The following is a 22,127-nucleotide window of genomic DNA, read 5'->3' on the forward strand; positions in this document are numbered from 1 at the left end:
TGATCACAAATCTTCCATATACCTTCCATATATATTTCCACAGTAACTGCTCAGCCTGTGTAAAAATTGAGAATAATATCAGAATAATATCTGAGAATTTGTTTTAGTGTTTTAAATTCATTATTCATTCATGACTCATCCATTATGTTAATTAAAGCCATTATGACTTTAATTAACTTTCCTCATAACATTTATGTGACTAATTAAAGAACAACTTATATCATTTACCACAGAGAAACTTACACCTAAAACTAGTTATTCTGGATTTCCCACTTTGTTACTTTGTTAATTTTTGAGTGTTAAAATATTTTATGCCAGTGCTTGCTTGGTGATTTGCTACAACATACTGGTATGCTATAGGATTTTGAGACACTCATACAAAAATAGTTATTAATCGACTGTTATTTACTGCAGTCATTCTTCATCCATTCATCCATTCATTCTCTTTTTGCAGTTGTTTCTTGTATAGAGGCAAATTGTATACTCCCCTGACATGGATTTCTTTCATTATAAAAAAAAAGAGAGCAAGAAAGCTATGTCAAAGGGAGCCTCAACTAGTTTGTGCAGTTATAGATGTGGTAATTATGAAATTAGCTCTATGTTAACTGTAAAAAACTGGCATATGCATAAAAGGCAATGGAGTAAAAGTATAATCAAGTGTGAAGCTAGCATAGCAGAGGAGACCTCACACAATAGTGGCAATATTTGGCAAAAGTGGCAATGTAACTCATTAAAGAATCATATTAATCATTTACCACTCAGTAACTTGAACCAAAAATGAGCCGAAATTTAAATTAAAATGCTTTAACATGCTTTGACCACTAAATATTTGAGAGCCACTATACCATACAATTTGCAGAATTGTTAATGAATTTATCATCAATGATGATTCTAACCCAATGCTTTTCAAATATGTAGTTTTTTCTCTTTAATATAATTGATAACTGAAATTATTTTTGACCCAGTCTTAGGCCAGTAAGGTTAGTGATGTGATATGACATGATCAACCTATTCAGTTGTGCTAATTCTTATAGCGATAAATATGGATCCTTGTCTCAAAGCAAAAAATAAGGAACTGCCAGGTAATATTCAGAGTATGTTTTTTTTTTTTTTTTCAAAGAAGTAAGTTGTAATTTAAGGGTTTTTTGTAACTTCAAAACAGGGAAAGTACATACTACAAGAAAAAGCTTTTGTGTTTCTGTGCATGGAGTGAAACTGTGGAACAGTTTGAATATGTTGAAGCAATATCCAAACATAAAACAGTTCAAAAACAGTTATAAAGATATGATCTTCTTGAAATATAAAGAAAGGGAATATGTTGAAATTAAGTGAATGTCTCTATTTAGAAAATTTCATGATGTGATATTATAGTATATAGTATATATTATATCAGAAATCTGTTCACTATTTTTATTACAGATTATATCAGTAAGGAAGCTGACTAAATATTGACTGATAACTTATGGCAAAGGGGTGGGATTAAATAAGTGTGTATTTCTTCCCACTCCCTTTCAACATGTAAATGAATCAGAAAAGAAGCAATATTGAAATGTATTGACTTTATTTTGTATAGTATTCTTTCTCTCTTATTTTCTTTTCTAAATGTACCTGTATATTGTTTACATGTTTGAAATAAATTAACAAACAAGCAAACAAACAAACAAGACATGACAGTATGACATTTGATTCCTTTTTTTCTGTGGGGAGTGGTATATAAAGCTGTCAAATTTGTTGTCTCAAATCCCTGTATGAGCTGGATATGTTTGCTGAATTCTTGGTGTCAAAGTGTAACCTCTTCTAACATAACAGCATAATTAACTAGAGTTGGGGCTCGGGTTAGGATCTGAAACACCCATATGGAAAAGGTTTTAACAAAAAGCCTGAAATGTATGAAAGTTCAGTTACAGTGTCAGCATAAGTGGGTTGTTGGTGCCTGGTGGATGTTAAATCTGGTGGAGGTTATTGAGGGTATACTCTGACCGCTTGATATTGGAAGAATGGGAGGTGGATGTTAGGGCTATCAAGTGGGAAGATCCCGTCACAGATGCTACACTAATTTAGGGCCACAATAGTTACAGAATGGCACTTGGCATAAATAGAGTCAGCGATGTGTAGCGGCTCAACAAGCCCCCACATTTTTTTTCAACCAATGGCTATCGACAGCCAATAAGATTGACTTGCTAACTTGATTCACCATCTATGTGATCTTCTTCCACAACCAAAAGCTGGACCTGTGAGTGCAAAATCAATGAAAAGTTGATTACAGCCATTCAAATCTTCCCAGTGTGCTGCAGCTTTTGTTTGAAAAGCAACAGCAAAAACCATCTCCAAAATTATGTTTGGAGAAGGCTTGCATGCATTGTTGGAGTTGATGGTGAGCTTGAAAGCAAATCTATTGATCTTCCAGTCTTTCTTTTCCATTACAGTTATCTAATTAGCACTTGTACCATTATGAAAAGGCAATACCATGTATTTTTTCCCTTTTCTATTGTCAAAAAACTGTTGCCATGGGCCACTAAGCAGATGAAATTGTAGCCCTGCCTTGCTTTTAATTTGTCAAAAACTGAGCAACCTATCAATGAAGATTTGTGAGATGTACTTGTTTGCAACAGTAAACTGCAAAATTTCCAACCTCGGCTTCTAGCTCAGCTTCAGCTATCAGCATTCCACTTGAGGCCAGAGAGATCAATGAACTGAAAATAAAAAAGCACAAACTTGGGTTGCAAAACAAAATGAATGGCCTCATTTTCTACTTTCTATGTTTTTTTCACAACATTTGTAAACCCAAAGGGGCATAAGAGAGATTTTTACTCTCCCCCTCAACACAAACAAATCTGAAGGGAACCATACGTTACTTAAATCCCCTTAAAATAACCAGCAACAGCAAGGATGTTGCTTCAGCAGCGCACGCGTGTAGTAGCAAGAGTTGGTGACTAATAGATAGATAACTTTGACCAAACATTCACCTGCTTCCAACTTTTTCATCATAATAAATTGAAGTGGCTATGGTCAGCATCAGCCAGCATGTGTTGCAACAAATGACGAATCTTCTTGTGGCTTATTTGTCAAGGTACGTGGACTGTGAAATCACATTTAGCCAGTTTTAATGATTAGAAGAAAGGAACATATCATACATTTGCCAGAACAAGACAGCAGGACAAATGAAGGAAATCATTTCCCCTTTCCAGTAGTAGTGCAAGTATGTTCACTAGGAGCCAGTTTACTATGTTAGGCCTTATAGATGGAAATTGGAAATTCCCTAATACCACCTTACAGACAATAATAAAAGGGTTAGTCCACAATACAGTATACTGCCAGATAGAAGTCAGAAAAACCAATGATATTCTGAAAAACACACACATGCTCACACACAAATCAATCAAAGAAATCTCTGTGGTAACATGAGAGGTTTCAAATACTCCCAGTCTCCATTCTGTTGAAGAAGAAATCACCAGTCGTAGACCTCTCAATGCCTGCTTCATTGTCTTTGAGGATCCCACTTCGGGGGATTATGCTCAGCATTTATTAGATGGGTTTCCTTTTTTGCCTGCAGGCAGATACAATGGAACAAACATCTCATTCATCTAAACCTACTGGATACATATCAAAAAAGTACATGACAAATAAGCCTGTCAAAAGCCCTTTCTAATCTTTGTAGCTCAAAAGATACAGTTGCCTTTGACAGTTCTTATTGAGACATAATGAATTACATGTCAGCGTTTTATAAAACACGACTCAGATGGAGTGATGTGAGTGTTTGTCTCCTAGAATGATGTCCGTCTCACTTTATCTTTGTGTGGCATAATCTGTAATGACCTAGAATAACATTTTCAACATAGTGGTTTATCTTATCACATTACTCCTGAATTGCACACTTGAATGGATTGTAGTCTATTTAAACGCATAGTAAGTCACTTCTTAAAGTTATTAAATACAGAAAGAGTAATGTACTGACAAATAATTAAATGGTGTTTAATTATGTGTTCCAACAAACTGCACTTTCATGAACGTAGTGTTAATCCATTTAAAATTAAAAGGACCAGGCACCTGTATGTGGAAGGGGCCATGTTGCCCCGTCATGTTGAATACAGAGGCCAAAACATCACTGTTCCAGCTAATTGTGTTTTATGTATGTGGCTAGAGGCTGGCCATATAAATAGTATGCCCTATTAGTTGCTTTTTAAAATCACAAATTGTTATAAAAATGTTCATTTTATGCAACTGTACAGTAAAAACGTAGCAGCTGAAAATGATTCTTTTTAGAACAATATACTAAAATACACTCAGCAAACTGACCAGTCTGTTTTCAGTACTTCTTTACACTTCCACAATACTTCATGAACAAGTAGTGTACATCTGACAGCCACCACAAATTCATTTTCATTAAATTGACAATGAAAAAGTGCTGAGTGTAATAAATATGCCTGTAATATGCCACAAAACTGTATGTTGGCATTCACTGAATTAGCAAACGATAATCTGCCATACTGTATTATGTAATTAATGAATTCATGTTTTTTTTTTTTTTCTCAATCAATGAGCTATGGTCCCCTACACAGAACTCCTTTCACAAGGAGCAGGAAGTTGTGAATGAGTGATTTCAGATGAAACTTTCATCAGAAACACCAAACTAATAGGCTAGCGCTAATTTAGATTACATCTGTGGCCTAGTCAAGTCTAACAGTCTCTAATCACTCAACAAAGAAAGACATCAGTCTGGCTGATCCAATCTTGTGCTAACACTAATAAGGGGCCTCTTTTGCCCTCTCTGCATATCATGTAGTTTCTACACTATATAGTTACACTTAACTTTAAAGCATGAGGCACTTATGTTAAATACACGCAAGATGTTTACGTAAATCCAAGAGTTGGCCAATCCCTTTTTTTCAGTGTAGGAAAAATCAGTGGTTGTCTTGGAATTGTACTGCTTTTGTGATTCTTTTATTTATTGACAAATGACTGCAAGTAGTTGCGTTGCACCCTTTCGACTGCAAGGCGATCGCATAGGTCACGTACTAGGATGCAAACTGTCTCCAAACAATCACAGCCGGAAAAGGTTTGCAAATAAAACCAATAATATTCATAAATGCAGTCACATTGCCAACATGTTGCCATTAATTCAATTCAGTCTGCACAGAGGGGCACAACTCAGAGGGGAGACAACTCAACTCACTGCCCACTAGTTGGATTTTTTTTATATTTCTAAGGTTACCAAGTACCATTTTGCACTTTAAACACCATCCTGCAGCAACTACGTCACAGTATAATATGATGTGTGGAGGGATTTTTGTTCCAAATCTATGAGGTTCTGGCTGGATTGTACGATAGTTCATGTGAATTCCTGTTTAATTCAGTTTTCTTTGTTTCTTCATGCTACCAATCTCTCATATTACCACATCCTCAAATATGTTCTATTGGATCAAGAGTTAGTGACAGGGAGGCCAGTGGCTTTAACAACCTCAATGTCCAATATATCAAATCAGTTTGAGACAAAATTTGCTTTGATGTCGTGCATTAGCATGCTACAAATAGCCATTAGATGATGGTCATAAGTAGGGATGGGTATATCGAAACCCGTTTCTTGTTGAGAACCGGTGTTGTGCCAAAAAGTGATTGTCTGCCAAAAACTGATTTCCGGTATTTGCCAAAAACTGATTGCTCATATTTAAACTGCTATAAGTAACTTGTTGGGCAATAATATGTGAAACATATGTCAAATGCATCCCTTATGGATGACATAAAGTCATCTTGAGCCACAAACAACATTCGTGTAACAAGGTAGAAGCCGCAATCAGTTTTTGGCAGTTACTTTTATATAACCTTTATTTATGCAGTTAAAAAATCTCATTGAAATTAAAAATGTTTTTTGTAAGAGTAAGCTGACCAACAGGACAGCAGAGATGGCAGCAAATATTACAATAGTTCTGTAAAAATGTTTTAAGTGGGGATAATTATCCCCACAAAGGACCGGATTGGTTATAACGTAAGTACAATAACACAGAGTTGTAAAATGTCTTGATGCATTCTCAATCATCCAGGAAAGTAAATCTCCAAAAGTTGAATCTGTTCATCTGGACGTCCTTCAGTGGGCTGGTTTCAGTCATTATGCAAATGTACTGTTTATAAGGTTGGGGAAACCTGCAGTCAGCTGAGACTGAAGAAGTCACTTGGATGCGTGACGAAACGTTTCTCCCACAAAACGCTACGTCCAGATGAACAGATTCAACTTTTGGAGACAGAGTTGTAAAGATACTTAAAGAACAGATCATTTTTAATTCTTTATGTAACCCCTTTGTAAACCCTGTTCACCGAAGTCTATTTACGAACATACGTAAAGATATTACACATAAAAAATACACAGAAACATTGGAAATCAGTTTTTGGCAGACAATCACTTTTTGGCACAACACCGGTTCCCACTGTTTCAATTCCTTGGAATTTTTTGCCAGTTTTGCAGACTCATGAATCTCAACCCAGCAGCAGCGGTAACGTTTGCACGTCCTCTCCCGTTAATACAGCAGGTAAATAATCAACTAACAGTGCATATTATGTTAGCGCGATCTGCCTTATTACAAAACCTGCGGTTACTGTGCGCTGCATTTAGGTGACCATGATGAGACAGACAGACTGGCTCAGATGCTGCAGTCTACCTTTAGCATCTCCTTTCAGGCCAGGATAGACGAATGTCACCGAGCAGTGACTAAGTTTGTGGTCAAAGGCTTGCACCCATTTGCCACAGCAGATGCCCCCGATTTTCGGTAAGTGAATGTGTTTCATTGTAGGCAGGGACATTACTGGATATTTTTGTGTAATTGCTACAGAATAATTTATGTTATACTTTGTTATTGCTACAGAAGAATATTTATTTTATTATTTCACATTTACTATTTTTTTTCCTGGGGACCCTGTGACACCCCATTGAAGAACCGTAGGCTGTGGATCTCTTAAGATCTCACTGTTGGGTTTGTAAGGCCATGTTACTCCTAAATTTCTATCTTGTTCAAAAAGAAGATATAAAACAAAGTTCTAAGCTAATCGACCTTAGTGTTCTCCTTTTTTTTTAAAAAGAATCGATAAGAGAATCGATAAAGAATCGAATCGTTAAACAGAATCGAAAATGGAATCGGAATTGTGAAAATCTTATCAATACCCATCCCTAGTCATAAGGGGTTACCAGTGTTGGGACTAACGCGTTATTAAGTAACGCGTTACAGTAACTACGTTATTATTGTGGTAACGAGCACGGTAACTAGTTATTATGCCAAAACCAGGGCGCGTGCTACTCGTTACTAGGATTTAGATAGGCTCGTTACTCGTTACTTCGTGTGGTGGATATCGCGGAGCTTCCACAGATTCAATAACATTAGCAAGTGGTGGAAGCCAGCAGGTGGATGAAGGGAAAGGGAGGCAAGAGGAGAGACCCGAAGCAGCCGCCGGTCCGAGTGTCAGGTGAACTGAACTTCAGGTAAGAAGTTATGACCTGCAGTCTATCTGAGTCAGTTATAAACCAAGTTTAGGTGGAGTTTATTTTCGGTATGCTGACATTTTCGTACTGCGTGCTAGCTAGCATGACGGAGTTTCCACACAGCTGGGTGGGTGCTATGTTACTGATGTTGAACTTTATTTTGTTCATATGGTTAATTATTAGAGTTGCCAACCGTCCCCTAAAAAACAGAATCGTCTCGTATTCAGAGAAAATATTACGCGTTTCGTACTGAGGTGAAAAGGAACACAGTTTGTCCCGGACTTCAGCTACAATGAAAAAGACATGAAGCTGAAGCTGCACAGCTGCCTCTTCTTCTCTCATTCTCTCCTCTCCTGTTTCTACTTCAATCAGGAAACTGATCAATGATCAGCTGATCGGCTTTTCTCTCTTGTTTATTTATCGCCTACTTTGCGCCAGAAAGAGGAAACCAGCGGATGTCGCGTTAAACAACAGCAGCACGTTTAAGCTTGATCAGCTGTTGTTAGAATTTATTTAATATTAATTGCTAGTATCAGCTGATGTTTGCTGGAGCCACAGCTGTAAAGCTGCTGGTCATGATATCGGTTTGGTTATCTGGTGAGAGGGAAACATGCAGATGAAACCAGGAGATGTCCTTACTGAATCATCAGAGCTGAACAGGTGATGTAGAAACAGGTTTACCTTTTAGGTGACATGAATGAGTTGAAGGAAGTTATGAACTGTTTCTGAGAGACAAATAACACCAGGATCCTTTTCTAAGTAGCTGACAGCTGGTAACTGTGCAGGGGCGGGTCTAGCAAAGTGTTGCCAGGGGGGCAGGTAGGGCATTAACAGGAAAGGGGGGACAAGGAAATACTTTTCTTTATTATTCTCATTTAAAATGTCTCGCTTTAAAAAAAATAATTATCTGAGTCTTACAACAAACAATTGATAGATTGATCCATATATACCATCAGAACAGTGTACATCACTGTCACAACAGTGTTTATTTTCATTCAAAGGCTTTATGATTTTTCCTATAATGGTGGGCGGTCTCTAGTCAAAATGCCCGGGATGATTTTTTTTTTGTCCCAGTCCAGCTCTGTATGCAGCTCATCTGCAGTCTGGTGTTACCTACATCTTCCTATTCAGAAGGCAGAATTTCCAAGTTCTGAGTACAATCAAAAGCACCACGACTGCAGTTTTTGTGTTGGATGTAAAAAGCAGGCTAGAATCATGCGGCGGTCAACGACGGTCCAGGCGTGGGATTTCTCTCGTGGAAATGTGCACATTATTTTTCCTTTCTATTGGTAGGTGGCACAGTGCACTTGTGGCAAGTAAGCAAGCTAGAAGACTGGCAATCTTGCTGGGTATCCAGTTAGGAAGCAACACATTAACAAGAGAATTCTGAGTAAAACCAAAGTTACTTTCCTAGTAACTAGTTACTTTGAAAGTAACGAGTAACTTGAAGTAACTGAGTTACTTTTTTAGAGAAGTAACTAGTAATGTAACTAAGTTACTAATTTAAAGTAACTTACCCAACACTGGGGGTTACAGACTGTCAGCAGCAACAGGCTTTATCTATATCTATATATAGATATAGATATATATATAGATAGATATAGATATATAGGCTCATCTGCCAATTGAAATGATGCTGCACTTCTGTGAAAAGCCAAGACAATAAATTTGTGTCTTGTCATGGCTTATTGTCTGTAGGCATAAACGCTCGTCTAAATACCGCAACGATTCTGTTGTGGCATTCCAAGGAAAATAAAAGTTGACTGTTGCTAATGACTCAATAAATGATCAGCTGTAAAGCCAGTGTTTGGTGACTCATGTAATTGGCTGCAGGAAAATCAACACAATTAGTTAGCAGCTGACGCCTTCATTGTCATCTCAGGGTTTATTAAACGTCTTTGTTACTGGGCTGCACAACTGTTAATTAGTGGTCATATCTGAATAAGCCAGTGCCGCTTTCACATATCTATGGAAACATCAGAAGCTGTCGTTGGAATATTGGAGACTATTAATTTGTAACCTTTGATATACTCCAGCAAACGTGTGGAACAAAAGGGGGTGGCTAACATGAGTTAACAAGTTGAGGCAGAGAAGAAGAAATGTCTTTTCAAAGGACACAGAGAGACAACACCAGAGTAAAAGAGTGCAGCGGAAGGTTCTTTTATAGATGAGAGAGACTTCTCTATGAACAGATAACTGTGAGGAACAGAGCAAGTGGGAGTAAAAGCTCCGATATTTAGGCAGCGTGAGTAGCTTTCAATGGCTCTGCAAGTACAGGGGCTTTATAATCCAAACTGCTGCCAATATTAAGGAAGTGCTATCCAGTTGGGGTTTAAAGTTAGGGAAGATATTTTCACAAGGGGGAAAAAAACGTCAGATGAGCCCCAGAAAAAATTAAAAGCTGTCCTTGAAATAAGAAAGCGAAATCTAGCTCAATAACTGTCATAAGATTAGAAAAGTCATGACTGGCAGGTGTCGGCTGTTTGGACTGGTACTCATATAGATGTTTTTTTACTTTGACCCACACTCAAAACAACATTTTATTGTTTCACTTTACAAAAGAAAAACCTTAAATTTAAAATCTATTTATAGTATATGTATATATATATATATATATATATATATATATATATATATATATATATATATATATATATATATATATATATATATATATTAGAACATAAAACACCTTGACTTGCAAGAGCCACACAAAGCTGCCTGTAAAAGGTTAATACAGTGAATGTAGCCTAACCCTGGTGTGATAAAACATTGACAAGAGCTGAAGTTGTGTTTGTTGCTTCCAGCTGTTGAGTTTATTAAATCCCTGCAGCTTCATGCGATCCATAGGTCTGTCACCAAAGTGAGAGAGTCGCTTCATTAATTATTCATACCTATCAATTATTCTCAGCGGGAGAATGGATCTAACAGTAAATCATATTCTACATGTCTACAACAGAAACAGGTGAGCTGTCACACAGTTAAATCATTAGTTATAGTGCAGTTATTCTCAGGTCGAGCCCTGAGCTCTGTCACAGCTGTCAGACAGTTATAATAAATTCAGGTAAGATTCTGATCCCTTTAACAAGTTTATTTATTCATTTATTTATTTATTTTTTCATTTATCTACTTAAATTTAACATTGGTATTTGCAGTGTTGCATCAGTAGATCTATTGCTCACATGGATTCAATTCAATTCTTTTTTAGTTATATAGTGCCAAATCACAACAACAACAATTGCTTCAAGGCACTTGAAGCAATTGTTGCCAGGTATATTGTAAGGTTGAGACTTTGCAATAACACAGACCTCCTATGAGCAAGCACTTGGCAACAGCAGGAAGGAAAAACCCTGGCAGAATCAAGCACAGGAAGGGACAGCCATCTGCTGCGACAGGTAATGTATGTATACCACAACTATCATAACGTGTCTAAAAGTTCAATCAAATGATAAAATCTGACTATTCCAGTGATAGACACTACATTATCTCACCCATAATATCTCTCAAGGTATCTTGTTACATTTTTTCATTCTTCTGTGTTCTAAGATCTCACCTGTCAGTTCTGACGCGCCTTCACTTGTGACAGCAGATTATAAAGAGGATATGGAGACGATGGCTTGAGGCATATGAGTGGCCTGACCTCTGACTCACCACAGAATCCCTTTGAATCTGTCACATTTGCACAGGTTGGTTGGTGAGATTCTTGGGTGACCACTCATTAGAAAGCAGCGCGCCTCTCTGTGATAGGGCTCTGCCGCCTGTTCTTTATTTTGATTTGGCCTGTCCCCACATTCAGCATCCAACGTGTGCGCAGGTGGCATATGAGCGAACATGAAATGAACAATCAAAAGGAGATCAGAGCAGGTGATATTCTTTCACCCAGGCAAAAGAATATCACTTGCTCTCAGAATGTCATCCCAGTAATTCCTATGCATATATCAAGTGATCCAAGCCGTGTAAGTGTCTATCATTACTGGGGACCTCTTTTAGTGAATCATGGTCTGTGGTATATGCAGCGCTTCATACAGGGGCTGGCTTTTGTTACGGTCTGATAGTGACATGAATTGGACATCTAAAGACATTTTCATATCAGAAGGAGAAAGTGTGTGTGGATACATGTGTGGGTGCCATGAACAAATTTAGATTTTTCTGCCCAGATGCACACCTCTACATCTAACACTTAAATTGGCAAATTTCTGACTCTATTATTCATGTTTTTCCTGTTGATCGCATGCTGATTATAAGTCCATGTGATGTGTGACCTATAGCACGTTTTATGTGCTCCTAATTAGCAGGAAAAGTTGAGAAAACTTGTCAACGTTTGCTCACACTTGTGTATTTGCCCTGTGAATAAACACAAGCAACAATAATAGAACTTTTGAAGTTTTGTAATCCCACAGTTTGAAAAGTTGTAGGTCTCCAAATCTGGCTGCAATTAAAATCTAATGTAAGCCCAGTCTTTGTTTACACAAAGACGACAGTTGTTTCTCATTAATATATCCATCTACTGGTTTAAACTTTAGTCTTTTTTTCCCAGCAAGGTCACTGAGTTGGAGTGGGATCATCACACGTCTGGTTTGCGATGAGTTATTAAAAGGAAACGGTGAGTCAGGAGAAATGGTTTTAAGTCTTTTAGGGGGAAAATGGTACTGAAATTTACAAGCGTGGAATTGAGGAGGGGTGAATTGGAGTATGTGATAGAATAGGACCAAGGTGGGCTAAATGCCAATATTAATGCTGCATAGATAAAAGAAACAAGTATCTTTAGGCTGAGGTTCATAGATTGGTACATAATTTAGCACTTAACATAGTGATATTCATATAATAGCCAACATAGGAAAACTTGAGTCTGTCAAACTTTCGTTCAGCTGATGATATGAGATGTTATGTTTAACTAACAGGAAGTTTTTTTAACAGTGAGAAAACAGATTTAAAACCTGAGGAAGCATTCCCAATTTCTTTTTGTTTCGACCCAGCACAGCAAATTATCTGCCTCCGTCCTTAATCACGTGACCGTTTATATGTTAGTGAGCCATCTTACAAATTCAGCAGTGGATCAAATAATAAATTCTGCTGCTTTATCAACTTGATCAAGCTGCATTTCCTTGAAGACAAAACTAAAGGCTTAAAGTAGCAGCCACATTAAAATGCTGTCTGACATGTGCAGGATGATTTACAAATCATATTTCCTTTTTTTGCTTTTTATAATTCATTAATGCAACTTTCAGTTGCTTCATTTTCTTTGTCTGAGAGAGTCTCTCCAAACTATAAATGGATTTATCTGTTAATAATAATTTCTGCAGATTTTTGTCACATTTGTCAGATATTACTGACAATGAAATGTCTAATACTATTCCATTAAAAACAGTAAGGTACATGGGGGTCAGTTAAAGAATACTAGTATAATAAAAACTTGAAAATGTATTTATTCACCTATCAAAATCATCAAACTTTGTGATGTAGGTGTATTTCATGAGTCATTTTCTGATGAAGCTGTGCTTTACCTTCTTGTTTCCTCTGCCTGACTCATCTACTTGAACTTCTCCTTCAGTGATTCTCTGTTTTCCCCAGAGACTCGCCTGCAATTGTTGGATCCTGCTGGGTTTTATTTGTAGGTGGAAGAAATGAAACCAACAGTAGCAGCCTCAGTGACAGCTAGGGAGTTGAAGTAGCATTTCTAGTTGTGAAATACAAGACTCGTTGCTTGCTTCTTTTTCTCTGTGTTTTGTGTCTTCACAGGTGTCTCTGTCTCTTATCAGCTGGGTTTTCCCTGCATGTGTTGAATATGACAGTTGCAAGTCAGAAAAGAGTAGTTTGCTCTTTGATTTGGGCAGATGTTTATCACTTTGTTTCATACACCACAAATGTGCTGCTTCTTTTATTAAACTTGACTGCAGCAGCCGTAAGTATCACAGTGTGATACCATATTAGGAACTTTGTTCAAGGCAAACATACTACAACAAAAGGAATAGCAGACATTCGCTATGGAATGTAAATGCTTTCCGTTTTTGCACTTTTTGTAGTGTTGTACAGGATCAGTTCTGATCAGATGCCTTGTTCCTGCTGCTGAGAAGTACTTCAAAAATCTGACACTGAGACCACTGATGAAATATTAGCCAAGTGATGAGCAGTATCTGTTGTTAGATGTTTGAGATGTACATTGTCTGATCTGACTCGAAGAAATCTAAAGCTCCTTTTGTCTCTGTTTAGCTTGTTTTACTATTAAGGTGGAATAGATGGATTGCAAATCTCTCTGACACATTACCTTCTCTGAGGAACTGAGAAGCTGAACCTCTTTTAGTATGACTACTGGATTCGGAGGTACCTTACTGATAAAACTCATATTTCCAACAACCATTTTTCATTTCAAAATAGTGAAAGCCACTGACTTTGGATTTTATATATAACCTTGAACTGTTTAAACTCCTATGGACTTAATAGCTTGATTTTTTGTCCCGACATATACTGTAAATCAACTGATTTCCTTAACAGCCTGTCCAATATTTCTGATTTAGTGAGAGGTAAAGCCTTTATTAATGTGTGGCAACATTGGTAACCACTGTACCACCATACTGCAACAGACTATATCCAATTCATTTGATTAGTTTGTTCTACAAGCATAACAGGGACAATTCAAGCAAACAGGACATGCACCACAGCTTTTTAGAGTGTCACATTAGACAGATCAGAATACAGTTTTGACTTATGCAGACGTTTCAGGTTAATCTGCGTGAGTCTCAAATGACTGTATATGTCTGTCAGCAGAATGGGGAGTTATTCCTTTAAAACGTATGCCACAGTGATTCATGGAAACAGAAATAAAGTTGTGCACTATTGTTGCCCGGATGGCTACAGTTCAATCTATACTGAATTTTAAAAAAGAAAGTTCATTTTGAACAAAAGAGACAATGGCTAAAATTGGGAATTTGTTGTTTTTTTATTGTATGTGGAGACATTTAAGTGTGGTAACCTGGTAGTATACTCTGGCCAAATGCTTTCATCTACTTTTTTGTATCTTTGACTCATTGGGACTGATTAAAAAGACAAAATTAATAGCCTAAGGCAGCCTGGTGATTGTATGCATACTCACAGTGAGAAAAATTTATGCTACCACAGCTGACCTTTGATGTAAATGAGCTTCCATGCCTGCACACACACACACACACACACACACACACACACTACAGTAAAAAAAAATCTTCAGTGGACCTACAGCTATGAAGGGTTGAAAAACCCTTCATGTTATGTTTGTGTATTAGCTCTGCCTTAAAAAATGGTACTTGACAAAAAATGCCACATGACTTAACACAGAAAAATCATGTAGCTCTTATCTGGTGTCTTGATGATCAGCAATTGTCACTGATCACGAGGCTGCAGTAAAGCAGCTGAGTCAAGTAGCACAGTGTTGAGACAATCTAGTCTCTTAAAAATTAATTCCATTCAGCTGTACTGAATTCTCATTTTAGTTTCAAAGGGAGGGTATTTTCTTTCACAGACTATGTTTTCAGTTAGGTTTCCACATAAGGAAGGCAATGAAGATAGCGAGTCTTAATACACAGGACTTTCAACTAGGTGACAAAGGTTGGATGACAAGTGTAATCTGGTTGGGATAGTTTTTATTTGTATGAGATTGTTTTCTGACATGAAGCTGGCTGAGAAACATCTACAAAACAAGATGTTAATAACGGATTACCACAAGCTTCACTACAACAGCAGCAGTGTCTAAATCTGACTGGGCTGTCAAACACAGTGCACTGGTATACAAACTTCAAGGAGATTTAAAAAACCTCAGCCCATTTTTGTGAAGACTGAAAGCTGTTCATCAGTATTTTACAGAAGATTGTGACACAAAGCATGGCCCACATTTCAAGGTCCAGAGGAAATTGAGTGGAATTGATGTTATCCTGCTCTTTCTTGCCTGTGTAGCCTTGAAAGCATTGTGGATGAAAAATAGTGCTCCGCTATTATTGTGAATCTGCCAAGATTCCAAAATAAAAGACACAAAATATGAAGACAAGAAACACCCCAGCCACCTATAGTTTGAACAAATAGCCAATGTAAGGTCCAAAGGGAGAATATCTTCTGCAGTTTTCCTTTCCAAATGTGTAATGACTGAACTCGATGAATGCAGCCTGAGCATGGTTGCTGAGTCCAGGAGAGAATAACAGCAGACATATTTACAAGTTTCATGTTGTTAGGCTTGAGATAAACTATTTCACTTCATGTAGTCCTTTAGTCATTAATCTTGGTGGACTGCACAGACAGTACCTTTCCCTTCCATTTTATATATCATTGCTTCACAGAGGAACCTGGCTCCCCCACCACTTAGTGACCATACAGCACACACAGCATAGCTTTTGCCTTCACACCTCTTCTTATTTTAACAATGTGAACATGCTATCAGAGAAGCACTATAATTGGACCAATGATGGATTGTTGATGCCGAATAAAACTTCCACAGAGCAGTGCACCGTACCATGGCCAGAGGGCTGGCTAGGGGTGGCACATGCCCTGCTAGAATTTGACTGCTTGGTCCGGGAGTCCTTTGCCAGATTTAAAGGTACTGTATTTTTTGGACTATAAAGATAAAAATCAAGATATACAAATATAATCCGGTGCGCCTTATGTATGAATTCTGGTTGCGCTTACTGACCTCGAACCGATTTTATGTGGTACACAGCGCTCAAAAATCTGTCAGAATGTTTTAGTACAACTTTGGTAAGCTACGAAGCCGCACCGCTTGATGGATTGGCGGAGCATTATGGCTACCGTAGTCAGGAGCCTCATGGAGTAATACGTACTGTGCTTCCACATAATATTATCGTATTGTGTGTGTATAAGGACCCCAAAATGGCGCCTGTTAAGAGTCACACTTACGAAGTGGATTTTAAACTCAAGGCTTTCAGTCACACAGTAGAACATGGGGACATAGCAGCTGCAAAGATGAAGAATTTGATGGATTTGTGGAAGAGGAATGAACTGAAAAAGTGAGTGTATAGTTGTGTATTTTATGTGTTACAACTGAATGATGTTGAGAGTTATTGTGAATGAGTTGAATAAAGTTTGACTTATCTGACTGTTTTGTTTTGCTTGATGGGTCTTATAACCTGTTGCGCCTTATGGTCTGGCTTTCATTGTATCATACTTTTATGAACTAGCACACAGCATGCATTCTATAATCTCTATAAATACACAGACACAAATCATCTGCATAATAACCTCAACACCTTTGGGGTGGCTGTAGCTCAGGTGGTAGAGCAGGTCAGCTACTAACCAGAAGGTTGGTGGTTCGATCTCAGTCTGCTCCACTCTGCATGCCAAATATCCTTGGGCAATATACTAACCCCATGTTTCTCTCTGATGCATCCATCAGAGTGTGAATGTGTATGAATGTTAGATAGGGAGCACTTAACAGCTTAGAAAAAGTGCTTGTGTGAATGGAAGTGATTGGGTGAATGAATTAGTTGTATAAAGTGCTTTGAGTGCTCAGATAGAGTAGAAAAGCGCTAAGAACCAGTCCATTTACCTTTTACCAAGACCTTGGTGGGATGCAAAAAAATGGATTTAAAGTAGGGATAACAAATCCGTAAAATTACTTCAGAGAGAGAGTGAAGGTAAGACCTCAAGAAGATCAAAACAGGTTGATTAAAAGAAATCTATTGGATTAACATCAACTGCACATTATAAAGTTATATTTAGTGAACATTAGTTATCTTAGTTATGCTTGGTCCATTTTTATTTGGTAAATGAATATGAGTTTTATTTTGCTGTTTTAATATTTGAATTTGACGTGTGTGAAGGTTGTCAGTCATCCAGGTCATCGTAGTCCAAGTTGTACAGTACTTGGAGTAATCAGGACCCTACAACACCGGACAGAAAAATGTCAGAACAGAAAAAGAAGAAATACACACATATAAGGGAAGCTCTTAAAACATGTGGTTATCCTAATTGGGCTTTCATCAAATCAGCAAAGATGCACAGAAAAGATTAGACACCAACTAGGGAGGATCAGAAAGACAAACGCAACAACATTGTCATCCTCTATGTAGCCAGTTTATCAGAGAAACTCAGGAGATTCTTCTCCAAGCACGACAACCCAGTGTACATCAGACCCAGCAACACATTCAGACAAAAATTGGTTCATCCCAAAAATAAAACTCCTAAACATAAACTTAACAACGTAGTGTATGCTGTACAGTGTAGCAAGGAATGCCCAGACCTCTACATTGGAGAGACCAAACAGCCACTTCATAAATGCATGGCACAACATAGAAGAGCCACCTTGACAGGACAAGACTCAGCTGTCCATCTGCATCTAAAGGACAAAGGTCACTCTTTCGAGGACGCCAATGTTCACATTTTGGAGAGAGAAACAGATGGTTTGAAAGAGGAGTGAAAGAAGCCATTTTGTCCACTGTGAACAACCATCTTTGAACAGAGACAGTGGCTTATGACATCAACTGTCTGTCATTTATAATCCAGTTTGGAGATCCCTTCCCAGACGCCTTAATGTCCACTCACATCTTGGGTCATTTGTTCTCAGTAAATCACATGATAGGCCATTTTCCCACCTTGGCTCGTGTGATTAGGTAGGGGATCAATAGGGGGTCCATGACCCTCTTGGGGACACTCCCATAGAGCTTAAAATCTGGGACACTCCACCAATTGCTTTCAGAACTGAAGAAGCATCTCAGATGAGAGGTGAAACATCTTCAAGGAAACTTAAAGAAGTCCAGATGCTTTTTTTCCAAGCTTCTTAGATTTGAAATTGACAATAAATTGTTATGTTTACATAGCATCTTGTTAAAATGGAGTTTTTCCTTCCCACTGTCACTTAGGCTCATAGGTGATTGTCTGATTGCTGTGGCTTTTCTCTGTATTAATGTAGGGTCTTTACCTCGCAATAAAAAGTGCCTTGAGGCAACTGAAAATGGAATTGAATTGAATAACACTACATTTATTTTTATAATAATAATTTTATTTATGTATTTATTATTTTTTATCTATTATTATAACATCTAGTAAAATTATAAGATGACTTCTACATCCCTTTCTTTAGCTAGCTACAGAATTAATGTTATTTTTACCAGCTTGCTTAATTCCTCAAGCTGTGGATACCACAGTGGATCTACACATTTTACACCAGATGCCCTTACTGACACAACCCTCCCATTTTTCCAGGGTGGAAAAAAAGCAAATTAGAAAATCTTTAAGACTCTTTTGTCACAGCCATGTATGTTTACATCACCCCGGACCAGTTGCGGCAGATGGTTACCCCTCCCTGAGCATGGTCATGTTGGAGATTTTTTTGCTGTTAAAAGGGAGGTTTTCCCACTGTTGCAAAGTACTAACTCAAAGGTGGTCGTTTGATTGTTGGGGTTTTAACTGTATCTAGTGTGAAGCACCTTGAGGTGACTGCTGCCATTCTCTAACCTGGGCAGCTCACCTGGAACTAATCCGTGGCAATCGTCAGAGGGTATTTATGACCAGCATCACTGTCTCTTCACTGCCAGTTCGTCAGCTTACCCATGTTGGTAACAGGCTCACCCTTCTCGTTCGGAATCTTCGTCTTAGAAAGCAAGGTAAGTGAATACAATGTCCTTTACCTCCTTTGAAACACTGCTGCTCCGTACCGCAACGGAACTCACCTTTTGGACACTGGTCACAGCCCTCACCGGACTGATGCCATATTCCAGGAAGAAAATACTCGCCACACTCACCTGCCTGCCCTCCTGCCACCGTAGCTTACCAGGAGCCCTGGAATTCAGGTCAGCCCGTCTTTGTTACTTTCAACTCACCATTCGAATCTCTGCCTCCCGCTCCAAGCCTACTACTCCACCTGCAAAAAGTAAGCCACGTAAAAGATCTCAAATACCACCGTTATCCCCGGACCAGCCTGTGCACCCACTAACTCCCTTTTCCGCTCTCCTCAGTGGGGTAGTGACCACCATGCCACCAGCCTCACCTTATGTTTACTACCCTTAGGCTACCACACTAGATTCCCTTATCACAAATCCCACGCCAAGTATCACGTTGTATGTAAGTGCCATGGCAGGTTTTCTTGTTAATACCCCCACGCCAAGTATAGCTCTGTTTTTTGTGTCAAATAAAGTTTTGTGTTAAGTTACCTCAACCGCCTCTGCACGTAAGTCCCGAACTTTGTACAGGCCTTTGGCCCCCTATGACAACACTGACACCCGATGTTTCCCCAAGATCACTTTACAGACACATAATCGCATGTTTCAATCTGTTAAAAATAATTTAAAAAATGTTCTTTTTAAACATATTGCTGCTTAAACTTGACATTGTTTTATTCACATTTACTGATCCAGGGGAGAGATTTTTTTTTTTCACATTTGCTGCAATATCATAGTCAAATGTGACTGAAATGATTAAAGTGAAGACAGTTTGATTATTCACCAATGCTAAAGAGCCTTTGCATTGAGAATGAGGTGTAGACTAATAACTGCTTTTCACAGCAACCATTTCATTATCCGCAGGAAAGTAAAAAGTTCAGGCCATTAATTTCATTTTCTTGTAAAAATTTTATTTATTCATCCAGCTGATTGATTAACCATTAAAGAAATAGGGTTGTTTTTTACATATGTTGATAGCATTTTTAAACATTGGAAACATTTAGACATGGCATAAATTTAAGCATTGACCTTTATGTCATTAAGCAAAATAAAGTTTGCAAAAGAAAGCTCTGGATGAAAATGGCTATGAACACTATAATACTATGAACTTATCCAATAAAAACAAAGCATAACATTTCTTTACTTTTAAGTAGCTAAATCATTATGTCAGTATGCACTTTTACAGAGGCTATGTGCTTGACACGTCATTGCTTATAAAATTCCAGCCGAGCAGCAACAATAAAGAGCTTTAGTTTTTAGGATAAAAATACAAACTAAATCTGCAAAAAAGTAAATTAACTGAACACCCCCAAAGAATATATAGTATAGTTGAGAAATATGATTGGCTCATATGGATACATGAAGTGCACATCTGGAAATTCAATAACCTCCTCATTGCTGTTTTTTTTTTCTCTTCAGTACAGATTGATGCAAACCACTTTAAAGAAATAGATATTAAAAGAAACAGAAAAACACAAAAAAGATGGAGACAAAAAAGAAATGAGCACACACAGAGATAAAAAAAACCCCTTAAATTTAGAGTAGATGTAAGTAGATTGCAGATAGTGTCCACATGACTGCAGCTGCAGCACCAATCCCTCTGTCATTCTCCCGCTCCCTTACCCCCCTCACTTGTGAACAAGACCCCGAGATACTTAAACTGTTCCACTTGGGACAGGAACTGGTCCCTGACCCAGAGTGGGCACTCCACTGTTTTCTGGCTGAGGACCAAGGCCTCAGATTTAGAGGTGCTGATTCTCATTCCTGCTGCTTCACACTTGGAAGGTTGGAGATGGTCTATAATTAGGGTCAAGTGAAGTCCAAGAGTTTGAGCTGCAGGAAATGGAAGAGGAGCCGCGACAGAGTAGGTAGGTATGGAGATGGATGAGGAGTGAGACAAAAAGTGCAGATAATGCCGTGGATTAGCAGATGATCTTGTGAAGAGTGACGGTCTGCGCCCATCCTAAAAGCTGGCGCACTTAATTAAAGGAGATGAGCTGCAGGTGGAGAGAGGCCGGCAAAGAGTCCCTGAATACTGCACAGAGGCAGGCCACAATGCAGAAGGTAAAAACAATCGATTGCCGCACCACCGGCATCCAGGGGCATGACAATGGTAGGACATCTTTGAGCAGTCTTGTAGAAATGGAGTCTAAAAGACACATTGGTGGCTTAGACAAAGTAATTACTGAAGTCATCTCAGAAAGGAGAAAAAGTCTAAATAAATAGCAATGGTTTTAACAGTGGCTGCATGTAATGATACATCTATGAGATAGTTATGAATATTTTTTTCTCTAAAAAAATTTACATTTTATTCATTAAGAAATTCATGAAGTCATTCCCAGTTAAAGTTAAAGGAATTCTTGGCTTAACAGAGCACTGACCTTTGGTCAGCCTGGATACAGCACTAAAAAGTACAAGTCAAGGTACAATATTCAACTTGTACCCTGCAGTGCACATAGTTACTCACTTGATCTCCAGCAGAGTAGGTGGATGTTTATAATGTGATCCTGTGGTTGCTTTGACATCTCAGAGAAATAAGTTGCATTCCTGGATAGTCACATTTCTCCTCCATAACCCCAATGCAGATCTGTGAATGGTGATAACGACAATGAGCTCTGATGCATAGGTCTGTCTCATAATAAAAGGACCCATAAGTTTATCTCTTTGCTGTTAATGTAGGTTGCGACACTTAACAACAGACAGCCTTGACTTACCTTCTGCGGGCCTGTGGCAAGAATCCAAATCAGGATATTGACTTTGGGGTATTATAAAAGGCTATATTAAGTCAAAGCAGGAATGTGATATTGCAGAGAAACTAGCTGATGACACTGAGTTTATTCAGAGCCACTGCAGATCAATTGTGCAGCTCAGACACAGACGAGATCCATCATATGCAGTTATAATCCTGTTGACAGTACCAGACAAGATCCTAAGCTTTCTGTCTCTTCTTACACATGACATGTTTCCTAATACAAATAGGAAAGCATAGTGAAGTGAGCTTTGTGTTGCATGTATAGTGAACTGCA

This window comes from Oreochromis aureus, linkage group 12 (genome assembly GCF_013358895.1).
Source record: "Oreochromis aureus strain Israel breed Guangdong linkage group 12, ZZ_aureus, whole genome shotgun sequence".
NCBI lineage: Eukaryota > Metazoa > Chordata > Actinopteri > Cichliformes > Cichlidae > Oreochromis > Oreochromis aureus.